The following is a 20791-nucleotide window of genomic DNA, read 5'->3' on the forward strand; positions in this document are numbered from 1 at the left end:
TCTCAGAGCCACCATGAGAAGCCCCCTGAGGTCACCTGCACAAGTCGAGGGACCCCAGGGTGTCCTGCCTCAACCCGAGAAAGACCTCGAGAGACCTTCTTCAACACGTCTCGAGGCCAGATTCCCCTACTATGACTTGAGAGTAAAGACGCGCTCCCCCTCGCCATTCGCATGGAGACCCGACTTCCTTGCCGCCCCACGAGAGGCTCACTGACCTCGCCGTCGTACCTCGCGAGAAACCGCACACTGGGGCCGCCGCTCGAGAACAACCCCGAGCCTCCCCCGTCATCGCGACTTGAGGGCCTTCGTCTCCTGTATGGCCTAGAGACCAGTCTCTCGACCTCTCTCCAAACGCCTCAGGAGGCTTGACTCCCTTTAGTCCACCCAGTGAGCTCCAAGAGATACCCGTCGCGACTCAAGAGCAGAGCGGGGTTCTTTGCTTCCACTCGAGATGGATGCCTGTCTCCCCGGGTGCGTCTGGAATGCAACCCCGAGATCCCTTTCGCCCCTGGAGAGGAACATTGGCTTCTGGACACAAGCCTAGATGAGGTCTATTGGCCCTGCAGTCACTCGAGAGCAATCCCCAGCTTTCCTTCGCAACTCGAATGGAAGATTGGACTTCCCTGGGCCAACACAAGAGGCATCCTGAGTTCCCCGTCGTAACTCGAGAATCCCGCTGCAACTCGAGAAAATCCACGTGGTTCCCCGGTCATCGCAAGATGAAGCCCTTTCCCGCTACAGTGTCTCAGGAGAAGTCCCACGTTAGGTATTGGAGGTCGAAACGGTACTTGGCACCCTTGATGCGACCCACAAAGTGCCCCGACATCCCGGTCTCCCTCAAGAGGAACACCGAGGTTTTCCCGAACCACTTCCTCTGAGCCCCTTCTGCCCTCCTGATCTCGACAGGAGGGTCGACTCCGCTGCTTTGTCTGGAAGGGGTTCCCGACCTTCCGGTCGCACCTCAGGATGAGGCCGGTCTCACGACGACATTCCAGACGTAGCCTCGTGGGTGCTTCCACATTGTGAAGGACCCCGATTTCCCGGTCCCCTCTTGATAAGAACCCGATGCCCGGACACCTCTCCGAACTCCACCCTGTGAATGAAGTCAACACGAAGGGGCAGTCACTCGTCCATGTATCGTCCGGAAAAACCCCCAGGTTCCAAATACAGCTCGACAAGTGGCCTCTCTCCCCGGGGAGACCTCGAGAGATAAGCGGAGTTCCATGCCACAACCCAAGACGAGGCCTGACTCTCCTGTTCCCAGTCTGCAGGGACCCTGCGATCAGAGTCTGAAATCAGAGGAACCCGGACGTTCCTGCCTCACCTGGAGATGAGGCCCTCTTCCAATGCACCAAACCCAGTGGAGTGCCGAGAGGCCCCTCCCACCTCCAGTTTCCCTGACTTCTCAGAGCCACCATGAGAAGCCCCCTGAGGTCACCTGCACAAGTCCAGGGAAGCCAGGGTTTCCTGCCTCAATCCGAGAAAGACCTCGAAAAAACAGGAACAAAATGAAAAATTAAATGTGATATGAGCTTTTAGATAAACTATGAACACTAATTACACTCGAAAATATCTGCCTATGAGAGTCTTGATTGAAGGCAGAGGAGAAGGGGACGACAGAGGCTAAGATGGTTGGATGGCATCACTGATTCGATGGACATGAGTTTGAGCAAGCCCCTGGAGTTGGTGATGGACACGGAAGCCCAGCGTCCTGCAGGCCACGGGGTCCCAAAGAGTCAGACACGACTGAGCCACTGAACTGAACTGAACATACAATCGTTTCTCCAGGTGTTTTGGTTACCCGAGTTTCTATCCTGTGCTAAACTAAGTGACGACAGTGTACTGAAGAGCTGGGTCATTTCCAAATAAATTCAAGTTCTGAAACATTCACGCCTTGAAAGGACCTCCCTTTTACACAGAAACAAAAGAGATTTTTGACTATCCAATAAGAGTGTCTGGCACCATCCTGACATGTGAAACGTAAGAAAGCAATTTTTTTTTGTTTTGTTTGGTTCTGATCTTGGGTGTGTGTGTGTGTGTGTGTGTGTGTGTGTGTGTGTGTGTGCGCGCGTGCGGGGGAGGGGAGGGGCGCTACTATCAATGATAGGTATGTTCACCAATCTGTCGAATGCCAATATAAAAGTCAGTTCTTGGTTGCTGAAGGGAACTGTATGACTTGGTATTAAAAGAAGGTATGTGGCATGAAATCGCATTTTCTGAAGGAAAACGACGTCGTTCTTTCTTCCAGGTGGCAGTTTGAGGATGGGAGAAGCAAAGGAATGGGTACAGAATGGGATCAGGAGGTTGTAGGGAAAGTGGACCCCCAGAAAAGAGTGTTGTGCCTAGCACAAGGTTTCTTGAGAGGTTGAAATGCCTTTGCTAATGGATTTTAAGTTTCTTTTCCTCTTCCGAGATCTCTTCTAGGTTGACCTAGAACAGAAATCTTTTGTTAGCTTTGGCTAAGTGGAGAAGTATTGCTTCACGGTGACTTGTGTGATCCTACCTGACTGTTCTAAACCCTTTTGATATCTATGCACTGCTGCCGCTGCTGCTGCTGCTGCTGCTGCTGCTGCGAAGTCGTTTCAGTCGTGTCCGAGTCTGTGTGACCCCATGGACGGCAGCCCACCAGGCCCCGCAGTCCCTGGGGTTCTCCAGGCAAGAACACTGGAGTGGGTTGCCATGTCCTCCTCCAATGCATGAAAGTGAAATGTGAAAGTGAAGTCGCTCAGTCGTGCCCGACTCTGAGCGACCCCATGGACTGCAGCCTACCAGGCTCTTCCGTCCATGAGATTTTCCAGGCAAGAGTAATGGAGTGGGGTGCCATTGCCTTCTCCCATATCTATTCACAAGCCTGCCTAAATCATTGACTTCTAGCCACCTTGGGATGCCAATGCCCACCCACCCTTACCAGGCCCCAGAGGAGAGAAAACACTTACCACAGGAGGTCCGGGTAAGGAACAAGGAACTAACAAGCTCCCAGCAACCAGGATTCTGCAGAGGTCAACAAGAGGTCAGCAAGAGATGGGAGACTGCAGTCCAGAGGTCCTAGCAACTTCCAGCGAGCAGCAAAGACCCAGCATAGTCAAAACGAATTCAATGTTACCCAAAACAAATAAATAAACGGACAGAAGTTCTTGGAACACATGACTGAGGTTAGGGGTGAGGCAGTACATGTATGTGCCAGGATACTCTTAAAGTATACTCTTAACGTAGATGAGGAGAACAAGGTAGGAGGAAAACTTACTGTTTGGTTCAGGTCGCTTCTGAGCCTTTTGGGGGAACCGACCTGAAGCCAGAGTCTAGCGGAAATACACAGGCTTTGAACATCGCTGAAGACCAACATTTCCTAAGGAAAAAACGCATTGCTTAGCTCAAGGTTTGTCTGGGAAATTCTTACACATCAGGAGATGGCTCCGAGGTGGATTTCTACAAAGAACATCCATGCAAAGGACAAGCCTGCACAGCTCTGTGCACATCTGCCCCCTCCCCCCCTCACAGCCAGCAGCATTTCCAAGTGACCTCCTAAGGCCTTCGCCAAACTACAGGGGCACCTCTGGGCTTCCTGTTTCCCTCATTTTTCGGAATCTTTTCTAAAAAAAAAGAAAAACAAAAAACAAATTAAAAAACAAACCCGCACATTTCTTCGTACAATGCCACAGTGGAAGGAACACAGGCCTTCAATATTAAGACCTAAATTTGCAAAAAACTTGGAGCTTGGTTTTTTGTTTTGTTTTGTTTTGTATTGTTTGAATCAAACCACCACATCATGTAAAATTTTTACACGTTCTAATTATTCGGTTCCAAAACACCAAACTTGTACTGCACACGGTCCCCATGGAAAGGCCCCCTCAGCAGGACAGCCACAGATGCTGCCATGAAAGGTCAGCAGGGTGCCCTCCTCCCTTGTTTGCTGCCTGGGCGGCCACCGGGTTTTGAAACCCATGCACCCTACTAAGTTTCTAGGGTGCAATTCGTGGACCCTTCCCTTTCCCATCCCAGCAGGTGGTCAAGGGCCCGCTGGCCTCCAAAGTGCCAGAAGCAGGGCTGGGCCAGCCGGCCAGAGTTCAGGGTTCTGGCCCTTGGACTTGCAGCGGACACTCGGCTGCTTGGGAAAACCGCGCGGCTCTGACCTTTCAGCAAAGGGGTGGAGCGGTCAAGGCCTTGAGCCCAAAGGCGAGGCCTTTCTGCGACCGCCAGGTTGTGCCAACAGAGGGCGGACTACGTGGTTCCCTGCTCCACGCAGTCCCAGTTCCCTGACCTGTGGTCCGCACCCCTCCGCCGCGCCCACTGGATGCCGACCCTTGGGGACCCAGGAGCGCACGCAGTGGGCGTTCCCAGCCGCCACGGCGACCCCCGAGAGGACAACGGGGAAGCCCTCCCCCACCTCCGCCAGGAGCCGACCCCCGCCCCGCGCCGCCCCGCCCCTGCCATGCTCCCGGTGCCTTCCCAGCCGCAGTGGGGATCCCCGGAGCACAACTGGGACCGCCCCCCATCCCCGCCACGACCCGGTTCCCGACCCGCGCCGCCCGGCTTCGCCCCGCCCCGGGCGCGCTCCCGGTGCGCTGCCCACCTTCACCACGGGCTCCCGGTGAGCCCCGCCCCCACGCCCGGTTCCAGGAGAGCCTCTGGGACCTCGCTCCCGCCGCCCGGTGAAACGGGAGGACAATCCATCCAGCCCACAGAGGCAATCCAAGCTGTCTAGAATTCAGGGATCAAACGAGGGCTACGGAAAGGAAAGACGACCTGACCTAGGAGGGCCATGATATTCTATAGAACCGGACAAAGTTGGTTTCCAAGGAAACTTGATTCCTTGGAACCCGGAAAGCTGGTTCTTTTCATATGCAATTCCAAACCCTGAGCTCCTTCCCAAAGCCTGCCTGGCCGCCAGCCCCACCCCCCACTCCCCAGAAAAAAACGGCTCAAAGAAATCTTTTCCATCTCAGGCGGAAAACTGGAAGATGTCTTGTCTTGTCTGTCTGGATTGATGTCTGTGTCAGTGTGAGCCTTGTGATTTTTGATAATAGTGCTCAAGTTCTGAGTTCTTATTTCAATGGTCTCAAGACAAGGCAGCCCTTGCAAACCCAACTGCTTCCAATACAAGAAAACTTTGACCTCAGGGAATGTCAGAGTCCCGTGAACTGGGAACTAGTCAATATGAAATATCTAGTAGTTTTGTTTTTGCTCCTCTACTGTAGACATGTCTAAGAGTCATCAACATGAAGCACAAAATGTTCATAGTGCCTCGGTTTGTTCTAAGGTAAAAATTGCTATATCGTTCTATCTGTCACAAGCTTGTCAACGAGAAAGTACCTCGAAAGAACAGGAACAAAACGAAAAATTAAATGTGATATGAGCTTTTAGATAAACTATGAACACTAATTACACTCGAAAATATCTGCCTATGAGAGTCTTGATTGAAGGCAGAGGAGAAGGGGACGACAGAGGCTAAGATGGTTGGATGGCATCACTGATTCGATGGACATGAGTTTGAGCAAGCCCCTGGAGTTGGTGATGGACACGGAAGCCCAGCGTCCTGCAGGCCACGGGGTCCCAAAGAGTCAGACACGACCGAGCCACTGAACTGAACTGAACATACAATCGTTTCTCCAGGTGTTTTGGTTACCCGAGTTTCTATCCTGTGCTAAACTAAGTGACGACAGTGTACTGAAGAGCTGGGTCATTTCCAAATAAATTCAAGTTCTGAAACATTCACGCCTTGAAAGGACCTCCCTTTTACACAGAAACAAAAGAGATTTTTGACTATCCAATAAGAGTGTCTGGCACCATCCTGACATGTGAAACGTAAGAAAGCAATTTTTTTTGTTTTGTTTGGTTCTGATCTTGGGTGTGTGTGTGTGTGTGTGTGTGTGTGTGTGCGTGCGTGCGGGGGAGGGGAGGGGCGCTACTATCACTGATAGGTATGTTCACCAATCTGTCGAATGCCAATATAAAAGTCAGTTCTTGGTTGCTGAAGGGAAATGTATGACTTGGTATTAAAAGAAGGTATGTGGCATGAAATCGCATTTTCTGAAGGAAAACGACGTCGTTCTTTCTTCCAGGTGGCAGTTTCAGGATGGGAGAAGCAAAGGAATGGGTACAGAATGGGATCAGGAGGTTGTAGGGAAAGTGGACCCCCAGAAAAGAGTGTTGTGCCTAGCACAAGGTTTCTTGAGAGGTTGAACTGCCTTTGCTAATGGATTTTAAGTTTCTTTACCTCTTCCGTGATCTCTTCTAGGTTGACCTAGAAGAGAAATCTTTTGTTAGCTTTGGCTAAGTGGAGAAGTATTGCTTCACGGTGACTTGTGTGATCCTACCTGACTGTTCTAAACCCTTTTGATATCTATGCACTGCTTCTGCTGCTGCTGCTGCTGCTGCTGCGAAGTCGTTTCAGTCGTGTCCGAGTCTGTGTGACCCCATGGACGGCAGCCCACCAGGCCCCGCAGTCCCTGGGGTTCTCCAGGCAAGAACACTGGAGTGGGTTGCCATGTCCTCCTCCAATGCATGAAAGTGAAATGTGAAAGTGAAGTCGCTCAGTCGTGCCCGACTCTGAGCGACCCCATGGACTGCAGCCTACCAGGCTCTTCGGTCCATGAGATTTTCCAGGCAAGAGTACTGGAGTGGGGTGCCATTGCCTTCTCCCATATCTATTCACAAGCCTGCCTAAATCATTGACTTCTAGCCACCTTTGGGATGCCAATGCCCACCCAGCCCTTAGCAGGCCCCAGAGGAGAGAAAACACTTACCACAGGAGGTCCGGGTAAGGAACAAGGAACTAACAAGCTCCCACCAACCAGGATTCTGCAGAGGTCAACAAGAGGTCAGCAAGAGATGGGAGACTGCAGTCCAGAGGTCCTAGCAACTTCCAGCGAGCAGCAAAGACCCAGCATAGTCAAAACGAATTCAATGTTACCCAAAACAAATAAATAAACGGACAGAAGTTCTTGGAACACATGACTGAGGCTAGGGGTGAGGCAGTACATGTATGTGCCAGGATACTCTTAAAGTATACTCTTAACGTAGATGAGGAGAACAAGGTAGGAGGAAAACTTACTGTTTGGTTCAGGTCGCTTCGGAGCCTTTTGGGGGAACCGACCTGAAGCCAGAGTCTAGCCGAAATACACAGGCTTTGAACATCGCTGAAGACCAACATTTCCTAAGGAAAAAACGCATTGCTTAGCTCAAGGTTTGTCTGGGAAATTCTTACACATCAGGAGATGGCTCCGAGGTGGATTTCTACAAAGAACATCCATGCAAAGGACAAGCCTGCACAGCTCTGTGCACATCTGCCCCCTCCCCCCCTCACAGCCAGCAGCATTTCCAAGTGACCTCCTAAGGCCTTCGCCAAACTACAGGGGCACCTCTGGGCTTCCTGTTTCCCTCATTTTTCGGAATCTTTTCTAAAAAAAAAGAAAAACAAAAAGCAAATTAAAAAAAAAAAAAAAAACCCGCACATTTCTTCGTACAATGCCACAGTGGAAGGAACACAGGCCTTCAATATTAAGACCTAAATTTGCAAAAAACTTGGAGCTTGGTTTTTTGTTTTGTTTGGTTTTGTTTTGTTTGAATCAAACCACCACATCATTTAAAAGTTTTACACGTTCTAATTATTCGGTTCCAAAACACCAAACTTGTACTGCACACGGTCCCCATGGAAAGGCCCCCTCAGCAGGACAGCCACAGATGCTGCCATGAAAGGGCAGCAGGGTGCCCTCCTCCCTTGTTTGCTGCCTGGGCGGCCACCGGGTTTTGAAACCCATGCACCCTACTAAGTTTCTAGGGTGCAATTCGTGGACCCTTCCCTTTCCCATCCCAGCAGGTGGTCAAGGGCCCGCTGGCCTCCAAAGTGCCAGAAGCAGGGCTGGGCCAGCCGGCCAGAGTTCAGGGTTCTGGCCCTTGGACTTGCAGCGGACACTCGGCTGCTTGGGAAAACCGCGCGGCTCTGACCTTTCAGCAAAGGGGTGGAGCGGTCAAGGCCTTGAGCCCAAAGGCGAGGCCTTTCTGCGACCGCCAGGTTGTGCCAACAGAGGGCGGACTACGTGGTTCCCTGCTCCACGCAGTCCCAGTTCCCTGACCTGTGGTCCGCACCCCTCCGCCGCGCCCACTGGATGCCGACCCTTGGGGACCCAGGAGCGCACGCAGTGGGCGTTCCCAGCCGCCACGGCGACCCCCGAGAGGACAACGGGGAAGCCCTCCCCCACCCCCGCCAGGAGCCGACCCCCGCCCCGCGCCGCCCCGCCCCTGCCATGCTCCCGGTGCCTTCCCAGCCGCAGTGGGGATCCCCGGAGCACAACTGGGACCGCCCCCCATCCCCGCCACGACCCGGTTCCCGACCCGCGCCGCCCGGCTTCGCCCCGCCCCGGGCGCGCTCCCGGTGCGCTGCCCACCTTCACCACGGGCTCCCGGTGAGCCCCGCCCCCACGCCCGGTTCCAGGAGAGCCTCTGGGACCTCGCTCCCGCCGCCCGGTGAAACGGGAGGACAATCCATCCAGCCCACAGAGGCAATCCAAGCTGTCTAGAATTCAGGGATCAAACGAGGGCTACGGAAAGGAAAGACGACCTGACCTAGGAGGGCCATGATATTCTATAGAACCGGACAAAGTTGGTTTCCAAGGAAACTTGATTCCTTGGAACCCGGAAAGCTGGTTCTTTTCATATGCAATTCCAAACCCTGAGCTCCTTCCCAAAGCCTGCCTGGCCGCCAGCCCCACCCCCCACTCCCCAGAAAAAACGGCTCAAAGAAATCTTTTCCATCTCAGGCGGAAAACTGGAAGATGTCTTGTCTTGTCTGTCTGGATTGATGTCTGTGTCAGTGTGAGCCTTGTGATTTTTGATAATAGTGCTCAAGTTCTGAGTTCTTATTTCAATGGTCTCAAGACAAGGCAGCCCTTGCAAACCCAACTGCTTCCAATACAAGAAAACTTTGACCTCAGGGAATGTCAGAGTCCCGTGAACTGGGAACTAGTCAATATGAAATATCTAGTAGTTTTGTTTTTGCTCCTCTACTGTAGACATGTCTAAGAGTCATCAACATGAAGCACAAAATGTTCATAGTGCCTCGGTTTGTTCTAAGGTAAAAATTGCTATATCGTTCTATCTGTCACAAGCTTGTCAACGAGAAAGTACCTCGAAAGAACAGGAACAAAACGAAAAATTAAATGTGATATGAGCTTTTAGATAAACTATGAACACTAATTACACTCGAAAATATCTGCCTATGAGAGTCTTGATTGAAGGCAGAGGAGAAGGGGACGACAGAGGCTAAGATGGTTGGATGGCATCACTGATTCGATGGACATGAGTTTGAGCAAGCCCCTGGAGTTGGTGATGGACACGGAAGCCCAGCGTCCTGCAGGCCACGGGGTCCCAAAGAGTCAGACACGACTGAGCCACTGAACTGAACTGAACATACAATCGTTTCTCCAGGTGTTTTGGTTACCCGAGTTTCTATCCTGTGCTAAACTAAGTGACGACAGTGTACTGAAGAGCTGGGTCATTTCCAAATAAATTCAAGTTCTGAAACATTCACGCCTTGAAAGGACCTCCCTTTTACACAGAAACAAAAGAGATTTTTGACTATCCAATAAGAGTGTCTGGCACCATCCTGACATGTGAAACGTAAGAAAGCAATTTTTTTTGTTTTGTTTGGTTCTGATCTTGGGTGTGTGTGTGTGTGTGTGTGTGTGTGTGTGTGTGCGCGTGCGTGCGGGGGAGGGGAGGGGCGCTACTATCACTGATAGGTATGTTCACCAATCTGTCGAATGCCAATATAAAAGTCAGTTCTTGGTTGCTGAAGGGAAATGTATGACTTGGTATTAAAAGAAGGTATGTGGCATGAAATCGCATTTTCTGAAGGAAAACGACGTCGTTCTTTCTTCCAGGTGGCAGTTTCAGGATGGGAGAAGCAAAGGAATGGGTACCGAATGGGATCAGGAGGTTGTAGGGAAAGTGGACCCCCAGAAAAGAGTGTTGTGCCTAGCACAAGGTTTCTTGAGAGGTTGAACTGCCTTTGCTAATGGATTTTAAGTTTCTTTACCTCTTCCGTGATCTCTTCTAGGTTGACCTAGAAGAGAAATCTTTTGTTAGCTTTGGCTAAGTGGAGAAGTATTGCTTCACGGTGACTTGTGTGATCCTACCTGACTGTTCTAAACCCTTTTGATATCTATGCACTGCTGCTGCTGCTGCTGCTGCTGCTGCTGCTGCGAAGTCGTTTCAGTCGTGTCCGAGTCTGTGTGACCCCATGGACGGCAGCCCACCAGGCCCCGCAGTCCCTGGGGTTCTCCAGGCAAGAACACTGGAGTGGGTTGCCATGTCCTCCTCCAATGCATGAAAGTGAAATGTGAAAGTGAAGTCGCTCAGTCGTGCCCGACTCTGAGCGACCCCATGGACTGCAGCCTACCAGGCTCTTCCGTCCATGAGATTTTCCAGGCAAGAGTACTGGAGTGGGGTGCCATTGCCTTCTCCCATATCTATTCACAAGCCTGCCTAAATCATTGACTTCTAGCCACCTTTGGGATGCCAATGCCCACCCACCCTTAGCAGGCCCCAGAGGAGAGAAAACACTTACCACAGGAGGTCCGGGTAAGGAACAAGGAACTAACAAGCTCCCACCAACCAGGATTCTGCAGAGGTCAACAAGAGGTCAGCAAGAGATGGGAGACTGCAGTCCAGAGGTCCTAGCAACTTCCAGCGAGCAGCAAAGACCCAGCATAGTCAAAACGAATTCAATGTTACCCAAAACAAATAAATAAACGGACAGAAGTTCTTGGAACACATGACTGAGGCTAGGGGTGAGGCAGTACATGTATGTGCCAGGATACTCTTAAAGTATACTCTTAACGTAGATGAGGAGAACAAGGTAGGAGGAAAACTTACTGTTTGGTTCAGGTCGCTTCGGAGCCTTTTGGGGGAACCGACCTGAAGCCAGAGTCTAGCCGAAATACACAGGCTTTGAACATCGCTGAAGACCAACATTTCCTAAGGAAAAAACGCATTGCTTAGCTCAAGGTTTGTCTGGGAAATTCTTACACATCAGGAGATGGCTCCGAGGTGGATTTCTACAAAGAACATCCATGCAAAGGACAAGCCTGCACAGCTCTGTGCACATCTGCCCCCTCCCCCCCTCACAGCCAGCAGCATTTCCAAGTGACCTCCTAAGGCCTTCGCCAAACTACAGGGGCACCTCTGGGCTTCCTGTTTCCCTCATTTTTCGGAATCTTTTCTAAAAAAAAAGAAAAACAAAAAGCAAATTAAAAAAAAAAAAAAAAACCCGCACATTTCTTCGTACAATGCCACAGTGGAAGGAACACAGGCCTTCAATATTAAGACCTAAATTTGCAAAAAACTTGGAGCTTGGTTTTTTGTTTTGTTTGGTTTTGTTTTGTTTGAATCAAACCACCACATCATTTAAAATTTTTACACGTTCTAATTATTCGGTTCCAAAACACCAAACTTGTACTGCACACGGTCCCCATGGAAAGGCCCCCTCAGCAGGACAGCCACAGATGCTGCCATGAAAGGGCAGCAGGGTGCCCTCCTCCCTTGTTTGCTGCCTGGGCGGCCACCGGGTTTTGAAACCCATGCACCCTACTAAGTTTCTAGGGTGCAATTCGTGGACCCTTCCCTTTCCCATCCCAGCAGGTGGTCAAGGGCCCGCTGGCCTCCAAAGTGCCAGAAGCAGGGCTGGGCCAGCCGGCCAGAGTTCAGGGTTCTGGCCCTTGGACTTGCAGCGGACACTCGGCTGCTTGGGAAAACCGCGCGGCTCTGACCTTTCAGCAAAGGGGTGGAGCGGTCAAGGCCTTGAGCCCAAAGGCGAGGCCTTTCTGCGACCGCCAGGTTGTGCCAACAGAGGGCGGACTACGTGGTTCCCTGCTCCACGCAGTCCCAGTTCCCTGACCTGTGGTCCGCACCCCTCCGCCGCGCCCACTGGATGCCGACCCTTGGGGACCCAGGAGCGCACGCAGTGGGCGTTCCCAGCCGCCACGGCGACCCCCGAGAGGACAACGGGGAAGCCCTCCCCCACCCCCGCCAGGAGCCGACCCCCGCCCCGCGCCGCCCCGCCCCTGCCATGCTCCCGGTGCCTTCCCAGCCGCAGTGGGGATCCCCGGAGCACAACTGGGACCGCCCCCCATCCCCGCCACGACCCGGTTCCCGACCCGCGCCGCCCGGCTTCGCCCCGCCCCGGGCGCGCTCCCGGTGCGCTGCCCACCTTCACCACGGGCTCCCGGTGAGCCCCGCCCCCACGCCCGGTTCCAGGAGAGCCTCTGGGACCTCGCTCCCGCCGCCCGGTGAAACGGGAGGACAATCCATCCAGCCCACAGAGGCAATCCAAGCTGTCTAGAATTCAGGGATCCAACGAGGGCTACGGAAAGGAAAGACGACCTGACCTAGGAGGGCCATGATATTCTATAGAACCGGACAAAGTTGGTTTCCAAGGAAACTTGATTCCTTGGAACCCGGAAAGCTGGTTCTTTTCATATGCAATTCCAAACCCTGAGCTCCTTCCCAAAGCCTGCCTGGCCGCCAGCCCCACCCCCCACTCCCCAGAAAAAACGGCTCAAAGAAATCTTTTCCATCTCAGGCGGAAAACTGGAAGATGTCTTGTCTTGTCTGTCTGGATTGATGTCTGTGTCAGTGTGAGCCTTGTGATTTTTGATAATAGTGCTCAAGTTCTGAGTTCTTATTTCAATGGTCTCAAGACAAGGCAGCCCTTGCAAACCCAACTGCTTCCAATACAAGAAAACTTTGACCTCAGGGAATGTCAGAGTCCCGTGAACTGGGAACTAGTCAATATGAAATATCTAGTAGTTTTGTTTTTGCTCCTCTACTGTAGACATGTCTAAGAGTCATCAACATGAAGCACAAAATGTTCATAGTGCCTCGGTTTGTTCTAAGGTAAAAATTGCTATATCGTTCTATCTGTCACAAGCTTGTCAACGAGAAAGTACCTCGAAAGAACAGGAACAAAACGAAAAATTAAATGTGATATGAGCTTTTAGATAAACTATGAACACTAATTACACTCGAAAATATCTGCCTATGAGAGTCTTGATTGAAGGCAGAGGAGAAGGGGACGACAGAGGCTAAGATGGTTGGATGGCATCACTGATTCGATGGACATGAGTTTGAGCAAGCCCCTGGAGTTGGTGATGGACACGGAAGCCCAGCGTCCTGCAGGCCACGGGGTCCCAAAGAGTCAGACACGACTGAGCCACTGAACTGAACTGAACATACAATCGTTTCTCCAGGTGTTTTGGTTACCCGAGTTTCTATCCTGTGCTAAACTAAGTGACGACAGTGTACTGAAGAGCTGGGTCATTTCCAAATAAATTCAAGTTCTGAAACATTCACGCCTTGAAAGGACCTCCCTTTTACACAGAAACAAAAGAGATTTTTGACTATCCAATAAGAGTGTCTGGCACCATCCTGACATGTGAAACGTAAGAAAGCAATTTTTTTTTGTTTTGTTTGGTTCTGATCTTGGGTGTGTGTGTGTGTGTGTGTGTGTGTGTGTGTGTGCGCGTGCGTGCGGGGGAGGGGAGGGGCGCTACTATCACTGATAGGTATGTTCACCAATCTGTCGAATGCCAATATAAAAGTCAGTTCTTGGTTGCTGAAGGGAACTGTATGACTTGGTATTAAAAGAAGGTATGTGGCATGAAATCGCATTTTCTGAAGGAAAACGACGTCGTTCTTTCTTCCAGGTGGCAGTTTGAGGATGGGAGAAGCAAAGGAATGGGTACAGAATGGGATCAGGAGGTTGTAGGGAAAGTGGACCCCCAGAAAAGAGTGTTGTGCCTAGCACAAGGTTTCTTGAGAGGTTGAACTGCCTTTGCTAATGGATTTTAAGTTTCTTTACCTCTTCCGTGATCTCTTCTAGGTTGACCTAGAACAGAAATCTTTTGTTAGCTTTGGCTAAGTGGAGAAGTATTGCTTCACGGTGACTTGTGTGATCCTACCTGACTGTTCTAAACCCTTTTGATATCTATGCACTGCTGCTGCTGCTGCTGCTGCTGCTGCTGCTGCTGCGAAGTCGTTTCAGTCGTGTCCGAGTCTGTGTGACCCCATGGACGGCAGCCCACCAGGCCCCGCAGTCCCTGGGGTTCTCCAGGCAAGAACACTGGAGTGGGTTGCCATGTCCTCCTCCAATGCATGAAAGTGAAATGTGAAAGTGAAGTCGCTCAGTCGTGCCCGACTCTGAGCGACCCCATGGACTGCAGCCTACCAGGCTCTTCCGTCCATGAGATTTTCCAGGCAAGAGTACTGGAGTGGGGTGCCATTGCCTTCTCCCATATCTATTCACAAGCCTGCCTAAATCATTGACTTCTAGCCACCTTTGGGATGCCAATGCCCACCCACCCTTAGCAGGCCCCAGAGGAGAGAAAACACTTACCACAGGAGGTCCGGGTAAGGAACAAGGAACTAACAAGCTCCCACCAACCAGGATTCTGCAGAGGTCAACAAGAGGTCAGCAAGAGATGGGAGACTGCAGTCCAGAGGTCCTAGCAACTTCCAGCGAGCAGCAAAGACCCAGCATAGTCAAAACGAATTCAATGTTACCCAAAACAAATAAATAAACGGACAGAAGTTCTTGGAACACATGACTGAGGCTAGGGGTGAGGCAGTACATGTATGTGCCAGGATACTCTTAAAGTATACTCTTAACGTAGATGAGGAGAACAAGGTAGGAGGAAAACTTACTGTTTGGTTCAGGTCGCTTCGGAGCCTTTTGGGGGAACCGACCTGAAGCCAGAGTCTAGCCGAAATACACAGGCTTTGAACATCGCTGAAGACCAACATTTCCTAAGGAAAAAACGCATTGCTTAGCTCAAGGTTTGTCTGGGAAATTCTTACACATCAGGAGATGGCTCCGAGGTGGATTTCTACAAAGAACATCCATGCAAAGGACAAGCCTGCACAGCTCTGTGCACATCTGCCCCCTCCCCCCCTCACAGCCAGCAGCATTTCCAAGTGACCTCCTAAGGCCTTCGCCAAACTACAGGGGCACCTCTGGGCTTCCTGTTTCCCTCATTTTTCGGAATCTTTTCTAAAAAAAAAGAAAAACAAAAAGCAAATTAAAAAAAAAAAAAAAAACCCGCACATTTCTTCGTACAATGCCACAGTGGAAGGAACACAGGCCTTCAATATTAAGACCTAAATTTGCAAAAAACTTGGAGCTTGGTTTTTTGTTTTGTTTGGTTTTGTTTTGTTTGAATCAAACCACCACATCATTTAAAAGTTTTACACGTTCTAATTATTCGGTTCCAAAACACCAAACTTGTACTGCACACGGTCCCCATGGAAAGGCCCCCTCAGCAGGACAGCCACAGATGCTGCCATGAAAGGGCAGCAGGGTGCCCTCCTCCCTTGTTTGCTGCCTGGGCGGCCACCGGGTTTTGAAACCCATGCACCCTACTAAGTTTCTAGGGTGCAATTCGTGGACCCTTCCCTTTCCCATCCCAGCAGGTGGTCAAGGGCCCGCTGGCCTCCAAAGTGCCAGAAGCAGGGCTGGGCCAGCCGGCCAGAGTTCAGGGTTCTGGCCCTTGGACTTGCAGCGGACACTCGGCTGCTTGGGAAAACCGCGCGGCTCTGACCTTTCAGCAAAGGGGTGGAGCGGTCAAGGCCTTGAGCCCAAAGGCGAGGCCTTTCTGCGACCGCCAGGTTGTGCCAACAGAGGGCGGACTACGTGGTTCCCTGCTCCACGCAGTCCCAGTTCCCTGACCTGTGGTCCGCACCCCTCCGCCGCGCCCACTGGATGCCGACCCTTGGGGACCCAGGAGCGCACGCAGTGGGCGTTCCCAGCCGCCACGGCGACCCCCGAGAGGACAACGGGGAAGCCCTCCCCCACCCCCGCCAGGAGCCGACCCCCGCCCCGCGCCGCCCCGCCCCTGCCATGCTCCCGGTGCCTTCCCAGCCGCAGTGGGGATCCCCGGAGCACAACTGGGACCGCCCCCCATCCCCGCCACGACCCGATTCCCGACCCGCGCCGCCCGGCTTCGCCCCGCCCCGGGCGCGCTCCCGGTGCGCTGCCCACCTTCACCACGGGCTCCCGGTGAGCCCCGCCCCCACGCCCGGTTCCAGGAGAGCCTCTGGGACCTCGCTCCCGCCGCCCGGTGAAACGGGAGGACAATCCATCCAGCCCACAGAGGCAATCCAAGCTGTCTAGAATTCAGGGATCAAACGAGGGCTACGGAAAGGAAAGACGACCTGACCTAGGAGGGCCATGATATTCTATAGAACCGGACAAAGTTGGTTTCCAAGGAAACTTGATTCCTTGGAACCCGGAAAGCTGGTTCTTTTCATATGCAATTCCAAACCCTGAGCTCCTTCCCAAAGCCTGCCTGGCCGCCAGCCCCACCCCCCACTCCCCAGAAAAAACGGCTCAAAGAAATCTTTTCCATCTCAGGCGGAAAACTGGAAGATGTCTTGTCTTGTCTGTCTGGATTGATGTCTGTGTCAGTGTGAGCCTTGTGATTTTTGATAATAGTGCTCAAGTTCTGAGTTCTTATTTCAATGGTCTCAAGACAAGGCAGCCCTTGCAAACCCAACTGCTTCCAATACAAGAAAACTTTGACCTCAGGGAATGTCAGAGTCCCGTGAACTGGGAACTAGTCAATATGAAATATCTAGTAGTTTTGTTTTTGCTCCTCTACTGTAGACATGTCTAAGAGTCATCAACATGAAGCACAAAATGTTCATAGTGCCTCGGTTTGTTCTAAGGTAAAAATTGCTATATCGTTCTATCTGTCACAAGCTTGTCAACGAGAAAGTACCTCGAAAGAACAGGAACAAAACGAAAAATTAAATGTGATATGAGCTTTTAGATAAACTATGAACACTAATTACACTCGAAAATATCTGCCTATGAGAGTCTTGATTGAAGGCAGAGGAGAAGGGGACGACAGAGGCTAAGATGGTTGGATGGCATCACTGATTCGATGGACATGAGTTTGAGCAAGCCCCTGGAGTTGGTGATGGACACGGAAGCCCAGCGTCCTGCAGGCCACGGGGTCCCAAAGAGTCAGACACGACTGAGCCACTGAACTGAACTGAACATACAATCGTTTCTCCAGGTGTTTTGGTTACCCGAGTTTCTATCCTGTGCTAAACTAAGTGACGACAGTGTACTGAAGAGCTGGGTCATTTCCAAATAAATTCAAGTTCTGAAACATTCACGCCTTGAAAGGACCTCCCTTTTACACAGAAACAAAAGAGATTTTTGACTATCCAATAAGAGTGTCTGGCACCATCCTGACATGTGAAACGTAAGAAAGCAATTTTTTTTTGTTTTGTTTGGTTCTGATCTTGGGTGTGTGTGTGTGTGTGTGTGTGTGTGTGTGTGCGTGCGTGCGGGGGAGGGGAGGGGCGCTACTATCACTGATAGGTATGTTCACCAATCTGTCGAATGCCAATATAAAAGTCAGTTCTTGGTTGCTGAAGGGAACTGTATGACTTGGTATTAAAAGAAGGTATGTGGCATGAAATCGCATTTTCTGAAGGAAAACGACGTCGTTCTTTCTTCCAGGTGGCAGTTTGAGGATGGGAGAAGCAAAGGAATGGGTACAGAATGGGATCAGGAGGTTGTAGGGAAAGTGGACCCCCAGAAAAGAGTGTTGTGCCTAGCACAAGGTTTCTTGAGAGGTTGAACTGCCTTTGCTAATGGATTTTAAGTTTCTTTACCTCTTCCGTGATCTCTTCTAGGTTGACCTAGAACAGAAATCTTTTGTTAGCTTTGGCTAAGTGGAGAAGTATTGCTTCACGGTGACTTGTGTGATCCTACCTGACTGTTCTAAACCCTTTTGATATCTATGCACTGCTGCTGCTGCTGCTGCTGCTGCTGCTGCTGCGAAGTCGTTTCAGTCGTGTCCGAGTCTGTGTGACCCCATGGACGGCAGCCCACCAGGCCCCGCAGTCCCTGGGGTTCTCCAGGCAAGAACACTGGAGTGGGTTGCCATGTCCTCCTCCAATGCATGAAAGTGAAATGTGAAAGTGAAGTCGCTCAGTCGTGCCCGACTCTGAGCGACCCCATGGACTGCAGCCTACCAGGCTCTTCCGTCCATGAGATTTTCCAGGCAAGAGTACTGGAGTGGGGTGCCATTGCCTTCTCCCATATCTATTCACAAGCCTGCCTAAATCATTGACTTCTAGCCACCTTTGGGATGCCAATGCCCACCCACCCTTAGCAGGCCCCAGAGGAGAGAAAACACTTACCACAGGAGGTCCGGGTAAGGAACAAGGAACTAACAAGCTCCCACCAACCAGGATTCTGCAGAGGTCAACAAGAGGTCAGCAAGAGATGGGAGACTGCAGTCCAGAGGTCCTAGCAACTTCCAGCGAGCAGCAAAGACCCAGCATAGTCAAAACGAATTCAATGTTACCCAAAACAAATAAATAAACGGACAGAAGTTCTTGGAACACATGACTGAGGCTAGGGGTGAGGCAGTACATGTATGTGCCAGGATACTCTTAAAGTATACTCTTAACGTAGATGAGGAGAACAAGGTAGGAGGAAAACTTACTGTTTGGTTCAGGTCGCTTCGGAGCCTTTTGGGGGAACCGACCTGAAGCCAGAGTCTAGCCGAAATACACAGGCTTTGAACATCGCTGAAGACCAACATTTCCTAAGGAAAAAACGCATTGCTTAGCTCAAGGTTTGTCTGGGAAATTCTTACACATCAGGAGATGGCTCCGAGGTGGATTTCTACAAAGAACATCCATGCAAAGGACAAGCCTGCACAGCTCTGTGCACATCTGCCCCCTCCCCCCCTCACAGCCAGCAGCATTTCCAAGTGACCTCCTAAGGCCTTCGCCAAACTACAGGGGCACCTCTGGGCTTCCTGTTTCCCTCATTTTTCGGAATCTTTTCTAAAAAAAAAGAAAAACAAAAAGCAAATTAAAAAAAAAAAAAAAACCCGCACATTTCTTCGTACAATGCCACAGTGGAAGGAACACAGGCCTTCAATATTAAGACCTAAATTTGCAAAAAACTTGGAGCTTGGTTTTTTGTTTTGTTTGGTTTTGTTTTGTTTGAATCAAACCACCACATCATTTAAAATTTTTACACGTTCTAATTATTCGGTTCCAAAACACCAAACTTGTACTGCACACGGTCCCCATGGAAAGGCCCCCTCAGCAGGACAGCCACAGATGCTGCCATGAAAGGGCAGCAGGGTGCCCTCCTCCCTTGTTTGCTGCCTGGGCGGCCACCGGGTTTTGAAACCCATGCACCCTACTAAGTTTCTAGGGTGCAATTCGTGGACCCTTCCCTTTCCCATCCCAGCAGGTGGTCAAGGGCCCGCTGGCCTCCAAAGTGCCAGAAGCAGGGCTGGGCCAGCCGGCCAGAGTTCAGGGTTCTGGCCCTTGGACTTGCAGCGGACACTCGGCTGCTTGGGAAAACCGCGCGGCTCTGACCTTTCAGCAAAGGGGTGGAGCGGTCAAGGCCTTGAGCCCAAAGGCGAGGCCTTTCTGCGACCGCCAGGTTGTGCCAACAGAGGGCGGACTACGTGGTTCCCTGCTCCACGCAGTCCCAGTTCCCTGACCTGTGGTCCGCACCCCTCCGCCGCGCCCACTGGATGCCGACCCTTGGGGACCCAGGAGCGCACGCAGTGGGCGTTCCCAGCCGCCACGGCGACCCCCGAGAGGACAACGGGGAAGCCCTCCCCCACCCCCGCCAGGAGCCGACCCCCGCCCCGCGCCGCCCCGCCCCTGCCATGCTCCCGGTGCCTTCCCAGCCGCAGTGGGGATCCCCGGAGCACAACTGGGACCGCCCCCCATCCCCGCCACGACCCGATTCCCGACCCGCGCCGCCCGGCTTCGCCCCGCCCCGGGCGCGCTCCCGGTGCGCTGCCCACCTTCACCACGGGCTCCCGGTGAGCCCCGCCCCCACGCCCGGTTCCAGGAGAGCCTCTGGGACCTCGCTCCCGCCGCCCGGTGAAACGGGAGGACAATCCATCCAGCCCACAGAGGCAATCCAAGCTGTCTAGAATTCAGGGATCAAACGAGGGCTACGGAAAGGAAAGACGACCTGACCTAGGAGGGCCATGATATTCTATAGAACCGGACAAAGTTGGTTTCCAAGGAAACTTGATTCCTTGGAACCCGGAAAGCTGGTTCTTTTCATATGCAATTCCAAACCCTGAGCTCCTTCCCAAAGCCTGCCTGGCCGCCAGCCCCACCCCCCACTCCCCAGAAAAAACGGCTCAAAGAAATCTTTTCCATCTCAGGCGGAAAACTGGAAGATGTCTTGTCTTGTCTGTCTGGATTGATGTCTGTGTCAGTGTGAGCCTTGTGATTTTTGATAATAGTGCTCAAGTTCTGAGTTCTTATTTCAATGGTCTCAAGACAAGGCAGCCCTTGCAAACCCAACTGCTTCCAATACAAGAAAACTTTGACCTCAGGGAATGTCAGAGTCCCGTGAACTGGGAACTAGTCAATATGAAATATCTAGTAGTTTTGTTTTTGCTCCTCTACTGTAGACATGTCTAAGAGTCATCAACATGAAGCACAAAATGTTCATAGTGCCTCGGTTTGTTCTAAGGTAAAAATTGCTATATCGTTCTATCTGTCACAAGCTTGTCAACGAGAAAGTACCTCGAAAGAACAGGAACAAAACGAAAAATTAAATGTGATATGAGCTTTTAGATAAACTATGAACACTAATTACACTCGAAAATATCTGCCTATGAGAGTCTTGATTGAAGGCAGAGGAGAAGGGGACGACAGAGGCTAAGATGGTTGGATGGCATCACTGATTCGATGGACATGAGTTTGAGCAAGCCCCTGGAGTTGGTGATGA

General features: G+C 51.5%; 1 long non-coding RNA gene across 7 annotated transcripts in view; it reads left to right on the forward strand.

The window, feature by feature from the left end:
• Positions 1–20791, forward strand: part of LOC139182037 (uncharacterized) — a 437603-nt gene that overhangs the window by 406228 nt on the left and 10584 nt on the right. The gene's annotated exons all lie outside the window — the stretch shown is intronic.

The sequence above is a fragment of the Bos indicus genome, unplaced genomic scaffold (assembly GCF_029378745.1).
Source record: "Bos indicus isolate NIAB-ARS_2022 breed Sahiwal x Tharparkar unplaced genomic scaffold, NIAB-ARS_B.indTharparkar_mat_pri_1.0 scaffold_66, whole genome shotgun sequence".
Classification (NCBI taxonomy): Eukaryota; Metazoa; Chordata; class Mammalia; order Artiodactyla; family Bovidae; genus Bos; species Bos indicus.